Here is a 17,714-nt window from a genome sequence, read left to right as displayed (position 1 = left end):
ATCCTCCCCGGCACACGCTGACCTTCGCATCCCCCCCCGACTTCGTCCCGTTCTCCGAAAGGAGCACGGTGAGAGCGAACGCGCAGTGGTCCCGCAGGTTGCTGCAGCTCATTATGGCCTTTTAATTACATTCAATTGCAGTTTTATGGGCTTACGGGCAAATTGGAAGTGATCTAATTGTCCTTGAGGGGGTGCTACGCTCTGAGCTATGAAAAACCAAGCAGGATCCAGAGATGCAAGGGGAGCTTGAAAGCATTAGGCTCGCTCCAGCAGAGAAAAGAAGTTTCGTCTCCTGCCGAACCCCCCGGGGCCCACGACAACCAGCTGTGTGCCTGGCACGTGCTGGGCATCGCCTCTGTCCCCGCTGTCCCCCCTGCTCCCCCGGTGCATGGAGAGGAGATGGGTGACACAGCGAGCGGCCCCTCGCCTGCCTCGGTGCTTTGGGGGGAGCCCCTGCTCCAAACCCCAAATCCTCCTCTCCAAAGTGAAGGGAGAAAAGGAGAGGAGCACGACCCAGCGGGGCTGAGAGCTCCGGTTGAGGGGGCTCTCGGCTCGAGAGCATCCTGCTTCGGAGGCTGGCCGAAGGGGAGGATGCTGCTGGGGCTGCCCGGCTCCCACGGAGGACAAGAAGCGCGGGGTCCTGCTCGAGGCGGGTTTGCACACCTGGCCCGATCCAACAAACCGAAGGCAAACCCAGGTCTCCCCAGCTCCCCCTGCCCAGCCCTGGGCTCGGCACGCACCCTCCCCTCCTGCAAACAGATCGCTTACAGCACCAGGGGTGAGGCGGCTCCAGGGGTAACACGAGCACCGCGCTGCCTTAACCCTTGAGCGGTGCGGCCGGGCACCTCTGGGGATCCTCCCTCCGGGGCACCTGGGATGAGCCAAACCCTAAAAACCCAAAAACCCCAAGCCCTCAGACCGCCGCGACCGGCGGAGCCCCTCCTGCGGCCAGCTCCCGGCAACAACAGCCCGCAAAGCGGCGGCCAGACGGATTGTGTTACGGGGCTGTGCGCGTGCATTAATCCCGATTGGAGATAATTACAGTCATTCGCTTGGCATAACGGGCTTTAATTGATCCGGCGCGGCTGGCACTGGTGCGTGCCGCCAGCGTGCAGCTGGCACCGTTAACACCCCGACGCCGCGGGCGGGGAAAGGCGACGCCGCTAACTGGTTTCCCAGGAGGCTCTAACTGGTTTTCTGTGGTGGGGGAACTGGATCGGATCGCGGCAGGGGATGGCGAGGCCGGGAGCCACGGGGGCAGCCCGCGGGAACACCGTTTTCCAGCTCTCCTCGCAGGAATGTCCTCCTGCAGTTCTGCGAGGCTGGAGAACGGAGCCCCGGGGGTCCCTTCCCACCACCGTTCCTGTGTTTCATGTTTGAAGCGCGCAAAGCTGGAAACCCGAGGTGGGCCCAGGATCCTGGGGTGCTCGAGCTTCCCCCCATCCCACCACACCGGCCCCGTCCCCACATCCCGGCGCCACGCGGAGCGAGCCCAACGCCTCGGGGCCGTGCCACCCGCTTCGTCCACCGCAGCAGGAGGTCCGGGGGAAGGAGCCTGAGAGCTGGGTGCCTACGTGCCGCAGGAAGGCGCCTGACGAGATAGGGAAGGCAGCTGCCAGAGCCAGCTCGCCTCCGCGACAAGCGAGTTCCTGCCGGCCGCGCTGCGCTTCCAGAGCAAAAAGCCGCCTCCGGGCTTACGTGACCCCCGGGGCTCAGCAGCAGGAGCTGGGCAGGAGGGGAGCTTCGTCCCCACCCCGAGGTTTTCCTCCCCAAGTACCAGCCCTGAGGCTGGCAGGAGGGACGGACGGACAGATGGGCATCTGGGGGTGGCTCTCCCCTTCCCAGGGCAGGGAAGAGGTCCGGGGAAGTCAGAGCAGCGAAGGATGCTCTGCCTGCGAGCGGCATTTGGGTTTGAATTCCTGGTTCAAATCCAAAACTAATTAGGCTGCATCCAGTCCAATCAGATAGCCCTGGCTAATTGAGCTCGGCGCAGCCAGGTCAATGTCCAGCGGGTCTCTGCGTTCCAGGCGTTTTGTCAGCCTGCAGATAACAGCCAGGGCCTGGGAAGGGGAATAACCCTTAAAAAATTCCTCTCTTCATGTCAAGCCAGAGCCTTTCCATGCCGGAGCTGCGAAGCAGGCTCGGGTTAACCCCTTGGGCACTGCCAGCATCGTCCTCGTGCCCCAGGAACCCCGATGGATGAAGACACCCCAATGGGAAGAGCTAAAAGTGGGCGAGTGGAAGAGAACACGGGGAATGCCCTGTGCGGGTGTGCACCTCTCCGGGTGTCACTGGGAGAATTAGGCACTTGCCGGGCCACACATCACCCGTGGGACAGACCCACCAAAAAATACAGCAAGCTGCCCTCCCTGCCCCGTGCCCAGCAAACCTCTGGGACTGCCGCCAGCTGCCCCACAGACCCGCAGGGGAGCGGTGCCCAGCCACGCACCCACTGAAGGCGCTGGGACGTCCCTCGGTCACGGTCTGTGCCGGGCATCAGCAGGGAACTGCACAGAACAGCGGCTGGAGAGCCGCCTACCCGATATTTTAGGGAAGTGGGGTTTGTCCCGGCCAGTGCTTTGGTCCCACTGGGGGGTCGGGGCCGTGGCAAAGCCCCGCGCAGACGGATGGACGGACACAGGGCTGGAGGTGGCCAAGGACGGTGCCGAGGCTGCTCCGCGTTTACACCCAGCTGCCACGCATGGTGTAAACTTCCCGGAGCCAGGGGCAGCAGAGGAGGAGAGGGGATGTGAGGAAGGCTGGAGAGGGCCCTTCCTCCGGGGTCATCAGCCGCTCTGCCAGCGCCCGGCTTCTGGGGCCGGTTACGGAGGAGACAATCGCGCCGCCGCCATAAAAACAGGCGCTTCCTTCACACGCTTCCTCCCCGCTCTTGGTTCCCATCCCGAGCACCCTCAGCCCGGGCAGGGACGTGGCAGCCCGGCGAGGCTGTTCCCCTTGGGCTGACCAAGAGCCGAGACGTCTCATTAATAACCTCAGCTTCTCCTACCACGTCTGATTACGATCTCTGTTTGGATCCGCGCTCACGTTACACGCTCGTCTCCATTATGTATTCCCTCCTCTTTAAATCCCCACTTATCTCCTTTACCACGTAAATCACACAGAGGGCTCAGGGCTTGGGTTTTATTTTTCTTCCCTTCCTGCCTGCCTAACTCTCCTCACTCCAACAGCAGCTGGAAAACAAACACTGATTTAAAGCGCAGCATGCCCGGGCAGCCTCCGAGCTGCTCTCCCGGCGGAACAAAAAGAGACCCCCAACAAAAAGAGACTTGGTGTGGGCCAAATCCTCACCCGAGCTTTACTGGGAAACCCCCAGGAGGTGCTGGGTCCGGCCCGAGCGCAGCACCAGGGTGCTGGGCGAGGAAGCGTGAGCCCCGGCTGGCTCTCCCGCCCCGTGCCACGGCCCTCTGGCAATTAAGGCAAATGCTTGCATGGAAACCTAATTATATTAGGGAATTATTCAGTAATTTTTAGCTGTTCTGCTGGTGGCTGGGCTCCCTCCCCCTCTCGCGTGCCAGCGGCTCTGGGCAGAAGTCGCAGCGCTGGGTTCCTCTCCTCTTCCTCCGCTGCTGTGCGGGGGGAGAGCGAGGAAGAGGAGGGAGCTGGTGAGAGGGGAGGGCAGCGCGCTGGGGCTCGGGTGCTGGCCCTGGGTGAGCTGTGGCTTTTGGGACCTCCGAGCTGCCCCCCAGCCCCTCAGCGGTTTGCCTGCAGGGTCTGCATGCGATGGCTGCGCCCTGGGGGCACGGATGCCCGGCCCTGGCCGGCGGCGGCCTCTCGATGCCACCATGAGGGAGATGCTCCTGGATCCTCTGCTACAGCGCCAGGCAGTCCAGCATTGAGCCCCAGCATGATGCCCACCTCAACTGCAAACCCCAAACCCTGTCACTGTGAGATTTTGGCATGCCCTGGATCCCCCGCCACGCGTCTCCATCCTCGGTGGGCCCCTGCTGCATGAAAAAACCCACGGGGTGCCCAGCCCCAGCACCCAGCCCCCAGCCTCAGCTCCCAACCCCTAACCCCAGCGCCCATCCCCATCCCCCAGCACCCATCCCCATCCCCCAGCACCCATCCCCAGCACCCAGCACCCATCCCCAGCACCCAACACCCAGCACCCGGCCCCATTCCCACGCCTGGTGCCGGCCCGGCCGCCGGCTGCGCCTTTAAGAGGCGCGGAGGGGAGCGCGGCGGCGCGGCGCTTTTCCGAAGCCCCATTAATTTGCCAGCGTCACATGCTTCGCAGCTGCAGCCTGGCAGTGATTTATGCGCCTCTGAAGTTCATCAGAGGGAAAAGTACTTTCCAGGCGCACCGTATCCCCCCCTTTCCCTTCTCCCTCTCGCCCTCAGTGGCAAGAGCTGCCCGCGTCCAGAGCCTGCCCGAGGACCCCGGTCCCATCCATCACCCCGCGTGTCACCCCCTGCCCTCGCCACCCAGCCCGGGCACCCCCCCCCTGCTCCCCGGCATCTGCGAGCAAAAGAAAACTTCCTCCGGCTTCCTCGCCTCCGCGACCCACCGAAGAGAGAGCCATTAATAAGGGGCAGCGCTGAGCCGGCTCCTCCGTGGGGCTGGGGGCCGGCGAGCCCCCCCCCGCCATACGCCCCCAGGCCCCGTAGCCAAAATAAACGGCAGCCAGCAGGCCGGCGTCCCCTCCTCCTGCCGCCACCACCCACCCCCTGCGCGCCGTCCTCCGGGGAGGTTCAAAAGTTCAAGATTTTCACATTTCCCTAACGTTATTTCAGGAAATTGCTGGAGAAAGGAAAGACGGCGCTGCCGAAAAAGCAATGCGCGTGTGGATGCAATAATACACACCATCCCCAGGCTGGGCTCGCCGCGCGCCAGGCCCTCAGAAAGAGCCCAATTCCCACCCTGCCCGGCACCGGCCCGGCTTTTTGGCTCTCAAGCCTCTCACACACCGCTGGTTTTTGCAGAATTATTCCCAAAATAAAGCCCAGGCTCACCCCAAGCACCTCCAGAATGAAGCAGCCGCAGCGGTGACCGAGGCACAGCGACGTGGGACCGTGCTCCAGCCCCATCCACGTGCAAAGCACCAGCACTCACCGAGGGATGGTGGCTGCTTTGGTGGCCACACTGCAACGTGGGTCCAGCCCACAGCCCGGCGCGCACGGTGCCTTCAGGGTCCCCGGTGCGCCCACAGCTCGGGGCGCACTGCCTGGAGAGCACCCGTGGCCCCGTGCCCATGGGGAAGCGCAGCTTGCGCCCAGGTGTGCGCTGCTCGGCTTTCCCAGAGCGCACGCAGGCCTCCGTGCAAATCCTATCGGATTTCGGGTCCAAGCTGCAGGATTGCACGGACCCCAAAACTTGTTCAGAAGCACCCGGGTCACACCTGGGTTTTCATCCAAACCAGGTTAAGCTGCAGCCTTTGCTGGAGGTTCACGGGAAAGGTTCGTAAAACGACTGAAACTCTTGGCAAACCCGAATTCGGGGTTATAATGCAATGTGAAACTCAACCACTTTCATGTGGTTTGGGGTTTTTGTTGCAAAACATTTTGTGTTAGCAGCTTTCGGCGAGAGCGCGACGGCCGAGTACAGAACAAGGCGTCTGGAGGAGCGAGGGATTCGCAAACACCCCGGCACCGTTCAGCCTGGCAAATAATTAACTTCCCCTGGAAGCCCTCTCGTTAGCGTGGAGCCTGGAGCCGTGCCACCGCGTGCTCGGGGACGTGGGGCAGGGCCCGAGGGGCTGGCAGGGACCCAAGCGAGCGGCAGCGGTGGGGCTGCGCTGGGGGTGAGAGCCGCGGCACCCCGAGACGTGCCCCAGGCAGAGCCCTCGTGGCGAGGGCTGGGAACGGGGGCGGCTGCACCAGGTGGCACTTCCAAGGTCTGTCCCATGCCCACGTGGCGCGTCCCCTGCTTTTTCTCCTCGCAACAAAGGGAAAATGCAGGAAAAAAAGTGCAAATGTTTTTGGTGCGGTGAGAGCGAAGCTGGTGATGCTGAATAAAAGGCTGCTGGGGGTGCCCGCAGCCAGAGCATCCCTTCTGCAACAGTTCCGATTCTCCCGGATTTTAAACCAAACAGGACAGCCCAGAGGATGGGTCCCTGCGCCTGCCACCAGCCACAGAGTGCACTTGTCACTTGGAAGCGTGCAGCCTCGGCTGGCAGCATCAAGGGGCTGGGAATCCCTCCCAGCCCTTCGCTTCCCTCTTTTTTCTTTCCTTTTTTTGTTTTGCCGAATTCTCAGGGCGCTTGGAGTTGGAGCTTCCAATTTGGGTGCACTTTTGGGGCTGTGCTGGAGGATTTGCCGTTTTGCTGCATTTTAAACCACTCAGGGCTCAGGAAGACTCCTACCCGTGCCATAAGGTCACCCGACGAGGAAGAAGAGCAAATGTCTCAGATCAGCCCTGCGAATTCCAGCTGTATTCGGGAAATACGGGTAATGTGTGTGTGCGGCTGCGTCCACAGCTCAAACCTCCACCTCCAGCTGCCCGGCAGGGCCCCGCGCACACAACCCGCCCCAGCAGGCGCGATGAAGATGACCCGCTGAAAATTAGCAATATAAGCATCCCAGATTATCGATTTCCTCCAAGGAATGCGATTCTCCCCGATGGGCTCTCGCCACGTATCCATCACCCTCGTCCTCCGTTAACCTCTTGCACTCGCTCTCCAAAAGCCGGCTCTCCCGAGGGCCCGGCGGGCTGCCTGCCGTGACAGACAGCGCCCGGCACATCCGAAGGGGGATCTGGAGACGCGAGAGGCACCTGAAGCCTGCGTACACGCAGAGGTGGCAAACTGGCTTGGTTAAACAGTGCAGGGAAAGCAGTGCCTGCAGCCTGCTCCCACGGCACGGGAATGGGTCCTCGCGTGCCCCCACGACCTGCTGGTGTTGCAAAACCAAGCAGCAAAGACCCCGGAGGGATCCGTGTGTGCGTTTTCACAGCCGTGCATGGTGCTGGCACCGCGTCCGGCAGGGCTGAGCCGCGCGGCTGCGATGCCAGCCACAGAGCACTCCCACTGGGCATCGTCACAGAACAAAACCACATCCAAAACGAGGCAGCAGGACGCCTGGCCACGGTGCCTGGAGATCACCTGGCACCAGGGACATTTGGAAAGCCAATTTAGGAAGCTCGCGTTAACATCAGAAACATGCTCACATGCTGGGAACGCCACCAGCCCCGAGATGCCAGGCAGACGTAGCACTGCTCCTCCCGAGCCATTGCCAGCACCAAGCTCTGCCAGGCAAACACTGCCGGCATCAACCCCAACGGATGCTTGTTCTCTGTGCCCCCGGGGATCACCGTAAGCACGCAGCAAGGAGAAACACCCGTGGGAGGGAAGGGGCTGCACGAGCCCACCCAGCTGCGTGGGGCAACGCAAGGCTGCAGCCTGCGCTGCCGCTCCCACCTGTAGGAAAGCTGCAAAAAAAAAAGGCTTTTTTTTGCCATATTTAACTGGGTTCAGTGAATGACAGTCACTGAAACAAGAAGTGGGTTTGCTCAGAGAACCGGCACTGGGACCTAAGTCGCTTTCTGAACATGGTCCAGGCTAGGAAGGGATTAACCATTAACACCTAAATAATGAATAATAATAACCATGTCTGTTTTGCACTACTGTTCTTCCAATAAGGGCTGATGAATGCATCTGTAACAAGCAACGGCAAAGATTTTCAAGCCATCTAATTAGGAGGCTGTTTCCTTCCCAGGAATGCCACTTTGGAAAAGGAAACGTGGCCTCCGAAGCTGCTTCGGAGCTGCGGAAACGCTACCCCGAACGTGAACCAAACCCCCCGCTTCCCCAGGGCCCTGGTTTGCCCCCAATACCCTCTGTTACCCCCCAGGGAGCTGTGGGCATGCGGAACAGGGTGCAGGAGGATGGGGACAGGGACAGGGACAGGGACGGGGACAGGGATGCCTTGCAGGTGTGCTCAGCCCGGCACGCCAGGGCGCGCGCCACCCGGGCTGATGTGCTTTTCCGTTCGTGCCTGGCGTTCCCAGAAAACACTACCTCCATTATTGATTCGCGCTCATCAGTCATTTTTATAACCTGCCTAGCACTTTTCCTGAAGGCCGTGACTAATTCCACTTCCCCGAGCTCCGAGGGGGGAGCACCGTTAACTCTTTCGGCGAGCCCGGCGAGCCGCGCGCTCCGGCGCACGGTCGATGAGGGTCGAGGGGGGCTGCACGGGGCTCTGCGCCCCCTCCCCGTCCCCTTCTCAACCCGAAACCACTCTGGCAGAAAGGCAGATGAGATGAGGCTGGGTGACCCTCACCGCTGGCCATGGAGAGTTCGGGAAAAATAAACCCCCAAAAGATTCTCTGCCCATTACTCTTAGGGCAAAACAAAGCTCGTTTTGGAGACGGCCTGGAGTGAGGATGCAGCCGGAGCTCTGCCAGCCCCGGTGAGCATCCAGCTCGGCCGTGCCCCAGCCAAGCTCATGCAGAGCTCACGCCCAGCAGAGAGCCAAGAGCATCCCCCTGCTCATGTTCCTCCCAGCCCCAGCGGAGCCCCGAGTCGCTCCCGTGCCCCCAGGTGCCCTCTCCCCAAAGAAAAGCCGAGACAAGCTCAGCCTGGGCTTGGCACACTCGGGTCCGCAAACGGAGGGAGCAACAACAACCCAACGTGACTCTCAGAAATACCTACCGATCAATTAAAGCCCTCCAAATACTTCATGCAGGTGGGAATAAAGCCTTTCCAAGGCTGACGGCAATGGGGAGAGCCCGCTGGTGATGGGGGGACACTTGTCCTCCCCAGCTGAGCAGCCAGCAGGGGAACGTGCCGGGGGAAAAGCCCGGTGGGAGCAGGTCCCCTGCCCTCCTTCCAGGCGCTTCCCAGAAAAGGAGGCAGGATCCAGCTCCCAGAGGGGAAGGTCCCTTGAGTTAAATTTAGCAGATGCCATTTCCGAGGGGTGGGATACAGGGAGTACCAAACACGACATCTGCAATTACGGAAAGCCAGATAAAGGAAATCAAATCTCATGCTTCAGGGCATAGACTGATGAGTACAAGGGTCGGGAAGGAATTTCTCTCCCCTTACACAGCAGTGCACAATTGGGTCAGTGCATTACCGGGTGGCACAAGTCCTTGATTGTTTTTCCCTTTCCATACCGAAGCCTTTGGTTGTCTCCTGTGTCAGAGGCAGGCGGCGGTGTTTGAAGGAGCACTGGCTTAATCTGGTGTGGCAGGGCCAATGCTCCTCCTGTCACCCACCTTGCTGAACACCGACCCCCCCCGTGCCAGCCGAAGGACCGCGTGGGGACCTCTCCAAGGGCTCGTTCAACGCCGGCCCCTTTGCCTTGCTGCTCTGACACCGACCTCCAAAGCAGCGCCTGCTCCCCCCTCTCACCTCAGCCTTAATTACTTCTCCTGAAACCCTCTGAATTATAACGGGAACTCCTCCGGGTAAGGCGCTCTCCTTCCCCCGTGTTTGCACGGCGCTGGGCACGCCGCCGGCACTGTTTAAGTAACAAGGAATAAACCCGGCAAGGTCGGCTTGGAAAAGAACTGCGCAGGAAAACGAGTCCAACGCGGAGAAACAACCAGAGAGCGCCCAGGGTTTTGTCAACAGAGGTCGGAAAGCACTGCGGTGAGGCCGGTTGCTCTCACTTTACGCTGCGTCCAGCGTCCTTTCTCTCTTCCTCAAGCAACTTCTGTAAGCTCGAAGTCGCTCGGCTGGGAGGATCTAACCACAGGGAAGAAAGAGGCTTGGCTTTCGCTTTGAAACAAAGCAAGCAAACAAACGCAAAGGCCGTCCGTAAGGTGCGTCTGTCTGCACGCGACCCTCGCCGGGCCACGCTTTGCCAAACCACACAACTCCCAACCCGGACACACAGGTCTGGGGCTTTGCCCACTGCCGGGCAGCTATCGAGCTGTGACTCTGCGTTACCAAGCGCGGCCCTTGTCAATGTGCTCTGTGATTCGTAACCGCGCTCACCGCGGGTAAACGTGCTCCTTCCACACCTGCTGGGCTCTCGTCGACCCCATGAGACTTCTGCAATTGAGCGAATTTGGCAAATCCTGTCAAATAGGGTGGCTCGGCCTCTCTTTGTTTCTTTAGTCGTTGTTTTACCAACCAGCTCCTACAATTAGGGCAATCTGAAGGATTAGGTTCATTAACGCTAACCGCTGCCTGACGGCGTGAATGCCCCAACACTGCAGCCATACACGGGATGGATTTGGGGTCCTGCAGCAGCTCTGCTCACTGCAACCATCACAAGGGGCTGGATTTGGGGTCCTGCAGCCCCCTCGCTGTGCCTGCCCTCCTGCGCCCAGGTCCCGCAGCGTGCGCCGTGCCCGCGGGCGGTGCCTCCCATCTGCACGGCCTCCAGGATCCGGCCGCGGGTGGAATCAAAGGCACGAAAGCACCTTTTCAGCGGGGATCGGCGTGCCCAGACCTGGGCCTGACAATCCAGAAGCGGAGCCAAAAGGAGAAAGCCGGCGCAGGAGGTTGGGATGGGGCAACGGGAGTTGCAGCATCGCCGACGCGTTACAGGCGAGAGGGGGAATAATCTGCGGGGGAATGCTTGAAGGAGCCTGTGGCGGCTTGCTTGGGAAAATGAAAAAAAGAGAGGAAAGAGAAACAAAAGGCAGCGAAGGAGGCGGCGGCAGCCCTGGCAGCGGCTCGGTGCTGCGGGCAGGCGCGGCGAGGGCGGCGTGTGGCAGCACCGAGGGAGCTTCATCCCCGCTGGACGTGGCGGGCAGCCTCGGAAAGCAACAGCAAAAGAGGTGGAGGAGGAGGCCGGGAGGCTGCTGGGCACGGGGAAGCACGCACTGCAGGGCCTTAGTGCTGAAGGATGGGCGAGGAGAGGCTGGGAGTGACAGCACGGGGCCGAGGATGGCGCTGCGCTGGGGCACCTGGGCTGCACTTTGAGCTGGTCCCGCTGCTTAGCACCACTTCGTGCCCTCAGGTCTGAGATTTCAGCTATCCACGTGCCTCAGTTTCCCCCACAGGCAAAGGACCCGCAAGAGCTCCAAGGGGAGTTGCTTTTTGTAAGGGGAAGGGCCTGGGGGGGGGGGCTCGGGTTTTGTTTTTGTTTTGCTGTGGGTTTGCTTCTCCCCTCGTTCGCCAAAAATGTCAACGACACCAAGGCTGTTCCCAGAAAAAGGACTCGCACAGATGAATTAATGTCATGTTTAGGGGGGGGAGAGGGGAAATAACAATTGGAATTGTCAGAAGATCCCATGTCGACCTTTTATTTTTTTTCTTTTACAAAGAAGTTTTGTATTGAAACAAACTCTTGCTCCAAGCTGTTCCTTCGCATGCTGTCAGACTCTTGGCAAAGGTTGAAATCAACCTGAAATGCTCCCGGGTCCCTCAAATGATCCCCCCCTGTCCTTCACTTTCCCCTTTCTGCACCCAGGTGTCGCAGCCTCTCGGGGTTTCTGGGCTCCCCAGGGCTTGCCCTCACGGCTTGAGGTAGTTCTGTGCCCCAGCCCCGTGGGGCTGGGGGATGTCACCCATTCCCCGTGTCCCTACGAGGCCACCACAGCAGACGGCTCGAGGACCTCCGGTGCCTCACAATAACACTCCCCAGCACGGCGCAGTTTTGGGGACACCAACACACGCTGCTGGCTTACCGAGGGCCAGAAGACGGCCGGCCACAAGACGAGAAGGAAAAACCACGAGCTGAGAGCTGGAGCAGCCCCGTTCCCTTGCGGACACGGCCGGGGCACGGACCAGCCGCCCCCAGCACTGCCGGCACCGCTCCTCCTGCTGCCCCCCGGCACCGCTCTGCAGCCCCTGCTTGCCTTTAGAGCCCTCGGCGCTGCCGCTTGCCCCAAGCCCCGAATTTGCTTCGGATCACCAGAACAAGGCTGGGCCACGAGTGGACACGGAAAAATTGCACTGCAATTTTCAGCCTAAAGCTGCGCGGAGGTGCCAGGAGTATTTCCTCCTCCTTTCACACCCCCCCATGGCTCCACAGCCCAGTGAGAGCCAGGGCAGAGGCTGGGCAGAGGGCGAGGAGGTGATGGCTGCTGCCAGGGGTGACACTGGCACTTTCTTTGGGGTGACACTTTGTTTGCCTGTGCAGAGAGCACTGGGGACAAGGGGCTGCTGGAAGATGTCCCCGACCACGGTGGCCCCACGCCGCCGGCAGCGCTCAGCCTGGAGCCTGCACAAGGCTGTCACACCGAACGCACCTGTGAAACTGTTACAAGAATTAATTGATCATCTAAGTACAGTAATTGGAACTTGCAAAGCATAGATAATTACCTTTTATTAGTTCCTGTAGATAATCCATTATGCGCTGATTAGGCCTAAGTAAGGATCTTACAGCCCTCCTCTGATTAATGGCAGATTATGGATATTAAACTCAAACTGGAACAGATAACTCACTGTTTTCTTTCTTGCCTTAGGAGCACATCACCCTGTGAGTTACGGGTGTTTGAGGCACCTGATTTGTCCAGGGAGAAATTCAGGGATATCCAAAATTCCCACCTGCCCCCAAGGTGCCCCCAAAGGACGGCACGCAGAGGCTCAATCCGGGGTGGTTTTAGCCCAAAACAACTTGTTGTCCCTCCCCAGGACACGACATCTGTAGGGATTCGCTACCTGCAACCACTCCACTCGGGGTGGGGGGGACACCAGGGCAGGGGACTGTCCCCAGGGGGGGCGTCCTCGGGTGGGATCTGCCCCTGGCACAGGGACGTGGCCCCGGTTCTGTCCCATTTACAACAGGGTGGGGGCACCCAGGCAAAATCTGACCGCCGGCAACGGGGAGGAGGCTTTATTTTAGGAAAAAAGCAGCAAGAACGCGTCTGGTTATCTCGGGCTGGCCTCCAGCTGCAACCCAGGGACCGAAGGGGGTGGGGGGGGTGCATTTTTCAAGCAAATAAACAAAACCAAGCGGAGAGCGGATGGGACACGGGACCGAATCCTCCTTTCCTCCTGGCCAGATAACCCGGCTTTATCGGCACCGAAGGGGATTAAGAAGGAGAGGAGGAAGGGAGGAGAACAGCAAACGCCGGGGCGAGGGAGTTAAAAGCCCCGAGCTGAGATGCTGCCCGGAGCGCCAGGAGGCAGCGAGCCTCCCTCCTCGCTCCGTGAGCCTATTAATCCCGCGCGCTCGTGACTGCCAGGGCTGGGGATGAATGAGATTTACTGCCCATTAAAATAAAGCCCTCTCTGTAGCTTATAAACAACGTTGCCGCTCAGTGGGAGGTTGGGCATTTTAGTTCATTAAGCAGCAAATAATCTCTGTCACTTTTTATTTTGAAGTTTATTTACACGTAGGGTCATGGTTTTGTTGTTTTTTTTTTTTTAAACCCCTTCCTCCTCCTCTCGCCCTCGCCGGGGCTCGCAGCGCGGCACCAGCTGCACCGGAGCTGCATTGGTGCACGGCACCAAAATGCTGGGCTGCTCCGCATCTTGGGCTTGCTCTTCCTGGGCCACTGAGCGAGGCCTTAAAATAATCCTGTTTATGTATTAAAAACAGCCCTTAGAGTGAAATGGAAATTATTTCTTCCTAAAAAGCTTGCTTGGGTGACTGGTGTCACAGCTGGGGCGCTGGGAGGCTCAGCGGCTGTGTCCAGAACCCAGGGCAGAGTTAGGCCCTGGGGGAAGGCAGAGGAACGAGCAGGGTCTGTGTGAGTGGGACAGGGACAGGGACACAGGGGCATGGACAGGGCTGCCAGGAGCACCAGAGCCCCCGATGCTGCGCAGCACGGCGCGTGGCACACAGGGATGCCCGGTGGCGGTGCAAACCACTCCACCTGCCCGAGGCTCCCGGTTTGAGACGCAGCAGATCCCTTGGCATTGTCCCCACGCCGGGGAGAGGCCACCAGAAGCTCTCTGCACACCTATCTGGAAATGACAACCTGGGAAATGACAGCCTTGTGCAGGAGCTGTGAGCACTGGCACCACGAGACCCCCCCCCCCCGGCCAGCAGCCCCCAGCCCCCCGGCTCCAGCACACTGCTCCATGGCTTTGAGGCTACGGATGCTCAAGCCTCATCGACCCTACAAACACCCCAGCGCAGGGACGACACCGTGTGACAGCCAGGGAGCCTGGCCGAGGGGCTGGGGTCCCCTCTGCACCCCCAGGACCACGCAGACACCCTGCACGAGGCCGGGAGGGAACGAGGGCATCTGGGAGAGAGCCAACACCAAAAGAATGCTCCTGTGCAAGAGGAAGAAGAGCTTCGTTCTTAGCAGGACTCCAGCTCCAGGAACCCACCTCGTGTGTCCCCACAGAGCCAAGCAGCCCCCACATCCCTCCCCGGGCCCACGGCTCCCCCATGCCCCCACCCCTGGCGGGCAGGAGAAATCCCTCCTCCCCTTATCTAGATCCTAAAGCCCTTGAGCAGACGGCGAACGTGCGAGGCATTGTATCACTCGCCCGCTATCACGAGCTCACACAGTGGCACTTAATTCCAGCCCCGGAAGCACGGGCTTCCTTCATAAATCAAAGAAATAAAGTCAGGGATGATGCAGCGCACCGAGGGGGTGGGGCAGGGGGGGGAATAAAGAGCTTACAGTTTCCCACTGCGTGTCCCCTTTAGATAACAGATGCTCTCTTCTTAACCTCTCACTTCATCAGATCAGCTCCAGCTGTGTTTGGATCAAGTGCACGGCCTGGCCCGCGGCCAGCCCGCCTGCTTCCCCGCGCCGGTGCCAGCTCCAGCCCCACGGCTCGGCGGCCACACGCTGCCTGCACCGGGGAGGAGGGGACCCCGCCAGGCCAGGGCAGCCTGGCTAAGAGCATTTCGCTCGGTTCCTGCCTCCCAAATCCTTCCTAAGAGCACCTCCAGGATGGGCATGGAGTGCCCGATGCCGATCCTACCGGTACCCGGAGGCTGCTCCAGGTAGGGAAGGGTGGGAGCAGGCTGGGAGCTGGGCTGGGCGCAGGAGGGACGCACGGGGGAGGTTTGCCCTTGGTCCCCACGAGCAGCCCATGCCGGTGTAACAGCCGGGAGACGCTCCGTGAACAGCTTCCAGAGGCCGTGCTAACAGCTCCGCATCGCCTCGGCCGTAAATCACGGCAGAAGCCACCCGGGAAGCCCCGTGCTGCCGGCCTCCGTGCCCATCAGGGAAGCCCGAGGTGCTGCCAGCCCACGAGGCACCGCCGGGGCCCTGCTACCCCGCACGAACGTGCCGCGCAGCCCGACAGCTTGGAGATAAAACCCCCGAGAAACCCCGCTGCTCCTAATCCCCCCACAGCACAAAAATAACGAAGCATTATCTCCTCGGGCCTTAACCCAGTAATTACCCGGGGGATGGCTTAATGAGGAAGGGACATCCACCTGCGGGTACAACCCCAGCCTGCCTCGCTGCCAGGCGAGGGCACGTCTGCGGGAGCAGCCCTCGGCCCTCCCGCGCTGACCCAGCCCGGCACGGGCACAGGAGGGGAACCAGGGACAGCCCTGCCCCGAGCCCCAGGGGGTCTGAAGGAGCCCAGATGCCCAAGGGACCCCGACTCCATCCCCAAACCCCACTGGACCAAGCCACCGGGGAAAGGCCGTGTGCCACCCAACTCTCCGAACCGGCCCCAACACCCTTCAGGCTCTTGCTCAGACGAACTCATCTCATCGGGGAGAATTTGCCCCAGAGCAAATTCACAGCCCTGGGCATCGCTGGGCCCCAGGGTCCCCTGCAGCCCCGTCCCTCACTGCCACGGCCCCCATGGCCAGCAGCCTCAGCAAATCTCAGCCGCGGCCCCGGGGGACCACGTGCCCTGCTCGGCTAACGGAGCTGCAGCGTGAAAAGCGATCGGAGGAGAGCTCTTGGGTTACAGCTCCGAGCAGCAGCGGGGACGGGCCGGACTCTGACAGCTCCTGGCTGCTCTCCGGGCGGGTGATATCTGCAGATCTTTTACAAATAAATATCGTTGCTCATTATCTCGGCATTAAAGTTACATGCTGGGCGAGACGGGCACCGAGCGAGCTTTCCCTCGCTAATCTAAAACGGATGCCAGCCGTTCTATTATTAACCTCCCAGGTCACGAGCTCCCCGCCTCCGCCACCGCCTCGCGGGGGGGGACCCCGGCTGGGCTGCCACCAGCCCCCATCCCCAGGCGAGCAGCGCCACGGCCCCTCCTCGCCTGCTCAGATGTGAGCTCCTGGGGGGGAGTAAAACGTCCCCCGGGCAGCGCAGAGCGGGGCTGGGGCCGGGGGCTTGCCGAGCTTTGATGTCGCTGAGCCCCTTTCGCAGCAGAGCCGAGGGGGTGGCGGCGGGGCGGGGGCGGCTCCCGGTGCTCGTGGTGCTGAGCGGAGCGTCCCCGAGGTGCTGGGTTAGGAAGGGCAGTGAGAAGGGAGCAGGGAGAAACCAGCACAGCAGTTTCCATCTCCCTGGGAGGAGCGGGCAAGGGGTGGATGGTACCGGGGGCACCCTCCCCGTCCCCATTCCAGGCCCCATAAATCACCCCCCGGCCCCCGAGGCAGGTCACGCAGCCCAGCGGCACCGCTCCTCCTTCCCCTCGCTTCTCCTTCCTACAAAACCACTTCGACTTCACCCTTTTTATCACCCACAGCACCCTCCCCAGGCTCCCAGCCCGCCCCTTCGCCCCTTACCCCTAGGAGAGGTGCGAGGCCCCGAGCCCAGCGAAGGCCCGGGGTGGTCCCCTCGGGATGCGCTCCTCCATCCCGTGCTGGGCCCCCCGGCACAGCCCAGCACCCCGGGCAACGAAGGCGGGTTTCGACATCCTTCGGTTCATCAGCTGCTCGTTTCAACATCCCCGCTGCAAACCCTTCTCCAAAAGCACACCCCGTCATCACTCCCTCGCAATCCTTCTTCTGCTAGCTCTGTTTTATCCAGAAGAGCGTTTGTCACCTCGGAATAAATATTTATTAACCAAATTGCAGGTGTCTTGGGCTTCCCACCTCCTCTTCTTTCAACGGCACGTCTCGCTGACACCAGAGCTCGGCTGAGCGCCCAGCTGTCAGCTGCCAGCAGCTCCACGGAGCTTTTCTGCTGCTCGCTTTGAGCCTGGAGTCCAAAGCGTTCCCAAAGCTCCGCACCGCTTTCAGGCAACACCCTGGTTAGGAGACACCTCGGAGCGGCTGCAGGAGGTGAGGGATCGAAAAGCGGTGGTAGGAAGGGGCCTTCTCAGGCCAGTCCTCACCGTACGGCTGGGAGAGAGGGAGGGGAATCCAGGCTCCAAAACCAGGGGCTAGTCCCAAAGGACAGCCCCTCATCATCTCGCCTGCTGTAGGCGTTAAAAAAGACTTTTTGGGCGACATCACCTCAAAACAGAGATTTGTGGTGCCCCCTGCATCCCATGGGCAAAGCTCCTTGGGGCAAAAGCCTCCCGGTACCGGAGCATCCCACCACGGCTCCGGGCTGTGGGACGCTTCCATGGGCTTAAAGCAATGCCTACAGCCCCCCGCGCACCGGGCAGCGTTGGGAAATACAAAAGCAGATCCCACAAGCAGCTGATGGGAAGGGCAATCCACAAGGCACGATGACTTTGGGCCCTGTGACCTGCTGGGGGAGGTCTGTGCGTATCGCCCCTCCCGTTCGATTTTATTTTTTCCTTTTATCCACGTTTAATCCCAGGAACGACCCAAAGACTCTTGAAAAGAGCCAAGGAGCATCGGTCCCGCCTCGCCATTGAGCAAGAGCTTCCCTTGACGTCCCTGCCACCAACCATCTCGCAACCGCTCCACTCTTCCTCTCAGAGGCTCGGGTCAAAGAGCCCCAGGCACTGGTGCTGGGCGATAGCCGAACGACAGCCGCTCACCACGGGGAAGAGTTTAGCAGGTCAACTGCTCTGAGCGAAACGCCCAGCGAAACGAGGGAGCCCAGACGG

The 17,714-nt window shown here is 60.8% G+C and overlaps 1 protein-coding gene and 1 long non-coding RNA gene across 2 annotated transcripts in view; one reads left to right on the top strand and one right to left on the bottom strand.

Moving 5' to 3' along the window:
- The window catches only part of RXRA (retinoid X receptor alpha), a 93,245-nt gene that overhangs the window by 39,174 nt on the left and 36,357 nt on the right, over positions 1 to 17,714 (bottom strand).
- LOC118175393 lies at positions 422 to 16,206 on the top strand. Its single transcript, XR_004754959.1, has 3 exons — positions 422 to 435; positions 9,082 to 9,087; positions 15,347 to 16,206. It is a non-coding gene; the product is annotated as an uncharacterized LOC118175393 (long non-coding RNA).

Source organism: Oxyura jamaicensis, chromosome 17 (assembly GCF_011077185.1).
Source record: "Oxyura jamaicensis isolate SHBP4307 breed ruddy duck chromosome 17, BPBGC_Ojam_1.0, whole genome shotgun sequence".
In the NCBI taxonomy this organism is placed as follows: domain Eukaryota; kingdom Metazoa; phylum Chordata; class Aves; order Anseriformes; family Anatidae; genus Oxyura; species Oxyura jamaicensis.
This window is presented reverse-complemented; position numbering and strand designations above follow the sequence as displayed.